Below are 4,706 nucleotides of genomic sequence, written 5' to 3' on the forward strand. Positions count from 1 at the left end.
ATTCTGAACGTCCTTGCCCTTCAGCAAGAACCTCAGCCAGTCTCAGTTCTTTCCCTAGTGGAGTGACCCAAAACTTCATTCCTGAAGGTTCTGGACTGTTTGTCACTTTGTCTGGATTAGGTTGCTGTAATTTTCCATTAACTTAATGTCAGGGCATAGTAGTACTAAAAGGTGCCTAAGGAATCTCCTTCACTTCACATATATTCTTCCTTTGCTCCATTGCAGAAGTAGTCTAACTTCCCCTTGGTAATCTAGGTCAATCACCCCTGACAACACTGTGACTTTTTTTTAGCTTGTTTCCTCAGAGTGATGAGGAGACCAAAATGACCAGGTTGGGTCTTAACTTCCAGTTCAATGGAATCATTGCTGTGCTTCCTGGTATAAGCCTTCCCCGCTCTGGAACCAAAACTTCTAGACCAGAAGAAAATGAAGTCATAGGGACAGGAAGCAAAAATATTATTAGTATATAACTAGGGGTGATGGTTAGTGGCACCATTCCTACTTCCACCCGTTGATTACTGGACCCATGAATCCTGGATATGGGAGACACAGTGCCCTATAATGGACATTCATTTAAAGCATATACAACCTGTTGAACAACCTTACCCCAGCCTTGCAAACTGTTGCCCAGAGCTGACATTGTTACTGTGTCTTCAAAAGGCCATTCCATCTTTCTATCAATCCAGCTGCTTATGCATGGTGAGGGACATGGCAGGACTAGTGAATACCATGAGCATGAACCTACTATCTCACTTCTTTAGCTTTAAAATGTGTTGCTTCGTCAGAGGCAATACGATGTGGAATTCCATGATGGTGGATAAGGTATTCTGTGAGTCCATGGATGGTAGTTTTAGCATAAGCATTACTTGTGGCAAAGGCAAAGCCATATCCAGAACATGTATCTGTGCCAGTGAGGACAAACGCAGTCCCTTCCATGATGAAAATGGTACAATATAATCAACCTGCCACAAAGTTGCAGGTTGATCACCCCAGAATGCTGCCATATTGGGGACTCTGTTGGCCTCTACTTCTGGCATACTGGGCATTCAGCAATGGTTGTAGCCTATCAGCCTTATTGAGTGGGACTCCATGTTGCTGAGCCCATGCTAAGCTTCCATCTGTGCCACCATGGTGACTCTGTTCTTGAGAGCATTTGGCAATGACTGGAATTGCTGAAGAAGGAGGTTGGCCACTGTCCAGAGAAGGAGTCATCTTATTCACTTGATTATTAAAGTTGTCTTTTGCTGATGCTAACTTTTGGTGAGCGTTTACATGGGAAACAAATATTTTTACATCCTTTGCCCATATAGAGAGGTCTATCCACATACCTCTTCCCCAAATATCTTTGTTATCAATTTCCAATTATGTTCCTTCCAAGTTCCTGACCATCTGGCTAAACCATTGGCTCCAGCCCATGAATCAGTGTACAGTCTCACATCTGGCCACTTCTTCTTCCAGGCAAAATATACTACCAAGTGCACTGCTCAAAGTTCTGCTCAATGGGGTTATTTCCCTTCACCGCTATCTTTTAAGGATATCCCAGAAAGGGGCTGTAATGCTGCAGCTGTGCACATGCGGACAGTATCTGGGTACTGTGGAGAGCCATCCATAAAACAGGCCCTAGCCTTCTCGTCCTCTGATCATATGGTGCATCCCACAAGGCCATAAGTGCATGCTGGGGAACTGAAGGCAACATAGCAGGTATAGGAGCCATAGATATCTGGACAACTTCCTCAAGTAATTTACTTGTATCTTCTGGGCCGGCTCTAGCTCCATCATGAATGTACCACTTCTATTTAATGATAGATTGTTGCTGTGTGAGTGCAACTTTATAACATGGTGGGTCAGATAATACACAGGCCATGTTAGGCAACTCAGGTTTTATTCAGTTTCCACTAGGGTCCAGTAGCAGACCAACAGTTGTTTCTCAAAGGAAGAGTAGTTGTCTGCAGATGATGGCAGAGCCTTACTCCAAAATCCTAAAGGCCTTCGCTGTAATTTACCAATGAGGGCCTGCCAGAAACTCCAAACAGCATCTTTGCTTGTTACTGACACCTCGAGTACCACTGGACCTGTTGGATCATATGGCCCAAGTGGAAAAGCAGCCTGTACAGCCACCTTGACTTGTTCTCAAGCCTTTTCCTGTTCTGAGCCCCACTCAAAATGAGCAGCTTTCCAAATCACTTGGTAAATGGGATGGAGTAAGACACCTAAAGAGGAATGTGTTGCCTCCAAAATTCATATAGGCCCACTAAGCATTGTGCCTCCTTTTTAGTTGTAGGGGAAGCCAGATGCAACAATTTATCTTTTACCTTAGAAGGGGTATCTCTCATGCTTTACACCACTGGACTCCTAGAAATTTCAGTGAGGTAGAAGGACCTTGAAATTTTGTTGGATTTATTTCCCATCTTCTGGCTCGGAAATGCCTTACTAACAAATTCAGTTTGGCTGCTACCTTCTGTTCACTAGGCCCAGTCAGCATAACATCAGTGTAATGGGCTAGTGTGATATCCTGTGGAAGAGAAAAGCAAGGGACCAAGATCCCTTAGAACCAAATTGTAACATAGGGCTGGTGAGTTAATACACCCCTGAGGTAAGACAGTGAAGGTATATTGTTGGCCTTGCTAGCTAAAAGAAAATTGGTTCTGATGATCCTTGTGGATAGGTATGGAGAAAAAGGCATTTGCCAAATCAATAGCTGGATACTAAGTACCGGAAGATGTGTTAATCAGCTCAACAAGGAAACCACATCTGGTACTGCAGCTGCAATTGGAGTCACCACCTAATTCAGTTTACGGTAACCCAGGGTCATTCTCCAGTACCCACCTGTCTTCTGCACAGGCCAAATGCAGGAATTAAATGGAGATGTGGTGGGCACCACCACTCCTGCAACCTTCAAGTGCTTGATGGTGGCAGTAATTTCTGGGATCCCTCTAGGAATGTGATACTGCTTCTGGTTTACTATTTTACCAGGCAAAGGTAACTCTAGTGGCTTCCATTTGGCCTTCTCAACCATGATAGCCCTCACATTACAGGTTAGGGAACCAATCTGAGGATTCTCCTAGGTAATAAGTATATCAATCCAAATAACTACAGGGTAAATCCGAGGACCTAATGGACCCACTGTGAGGCGGACCTTTGCTAAAACTCCATTCATCACTTGGCCTCCATAGGGCCCTACCCTTCCACAGGACCACAGTGACATTTTGGATCCCCTGGAATCAGTGTTAGTTCAGAACCAGTGGCCAGTAGTTCCCCAAATGTCTGACCATTCCTCTTCCCTCAGGGGACAGTAACTTAGGCAAAAGGCCTTAGATCTCGGGGGAAAGATGGGAGAAAGATTAACAGTGTAAATTTTTGGTGCATCAGAATCCTCCAAAGGGACCTGGCCTCCCCATCACTCGAGGGGTTCTAGGTTTGTAAACTGGCTCAAATCTGGGAACTGGTTGAGGGGCCATGATTCCCTGTTACCATGATTTGAAGCAAGGTTAATTCATTTGCCCTTAAATTTTTTTGATTATATAAATCTAGTAAAAATGTTGTAGGCTTCCTGTCTATTTCTTCTAGGAACACCATGGCTAATCAGCCAATGCCAAAGGTCGGCAGGTGTCAGGTTATTCTGGTTATTGTTCCGCCTCTGCTGTCCATTATGGTAAGTACATGGACACTGCTTTTGGTGATTAAGTGCTGCCACTTGACCTCTGCCACTCCAGGACCCAGTCAAGCTCATTGCCCTTAAATGTCTTAATTGGGTATACATGGTACCCACTGTAAGGTCTGGCATGCAAAGAAGAGCAATAACAGGATCCTTCAGGGATGCTGATGTTGTCCTCACAAATCTGTTTCTCAAGGTGCTGGTGAAAGGTATGTTTTCTGGATGATCCTGATGTGGAGGGTTAGGTTTAACTTGACAGATCCACTCTAGCATTCCTGTTTCCCTGAGCCTCTGAGTCCCCTCATCAATAGTAAACCATGGGATGTCAGGCATCTCTAACTCATTTACAGTAGGCCATGTTTTGATCCATATCTCTGCCAACCATCCAAAAAAACATTAACACCTTTCTTCACTCCAGGAGCTATGACATTAAATTAAGAATCCCTACTTAATGGGCCCATGTTAACAAATTCAGCCTGATCCAGATGCATGTTTTTGCCGCCATTATCCCACACTTGTAAAATCCCATCCCATGCTTGCTCATTAGGCCTCTGCCTACAAGAGTTGGAAAACTCAAGAAGTTCTTTGCGAATATAGCAAACCTCTTCATGGGTCACACTATATATCTCACCCTTAGGAACTTTTTGTGATTTGAGCCTGGTTGTGGGGCTGGAGGCAAAAATGGGTGTTGAGGGTAGGTACTGAGGAGCATCAGCATAATCCTGTTCAATCAACATGGATTAACTTCCTGAAGTACAATAGGATACTCCAACACTGCAGGGGGTGGAGGTGGTGATGCCTCTGCCACTTCAGGTGAGGAAATCTTTCCCTCTGGCAAAATAACTTCATTAGCATCCAGAAACTTAGTATCTTCAATTTCCTCAGAATTCTCCCAAATATCTCCATAATCCATTAAGATAATCAAATGGACCTATGAGACATATTAGCTTAAAAAGTTCATGCCAAGGATTTTCAGTATATTCCACAGAAGAAGAGGGAGAAACCTTAGTGTCCTCAGGTCTCACCAAATTGCAGAGACAACTCCAGGAAC

The 4,706-nt window shown here is 44.1% G+C and overlaps 1 pseudogene; it reads right to left on the minus strand.

Annotated features, from left to right (window-relative positions):
- Positions 1-301: 301 nt before the first annotated feature.
- On the minus strand, positions 302-3,988 carry LOC101787965 (uncharacterized; annotated as a pseudogene).
- Between the last annotated feature and the right edge of the window lie 718 nt (positions 3,989-4,706).

The sequence above is a fragment of the Cavia porcellus genome, unplaced genomic scaffold (assembly GCF_034190915.1).
Source record: "Cavia porcellus strain 051 isolate PalLab524CR breed Dunkin Hartley unplaced genomic scaffold, mCavPor4.1 scaffold_2, whole genome shotgun sequence".
Taxonomy (NCBI): Eukaryota; Metazoa; Chordata; class Mammalia; order Rodentia; family Caviidae; genus Cavia; species Cavia porcellus.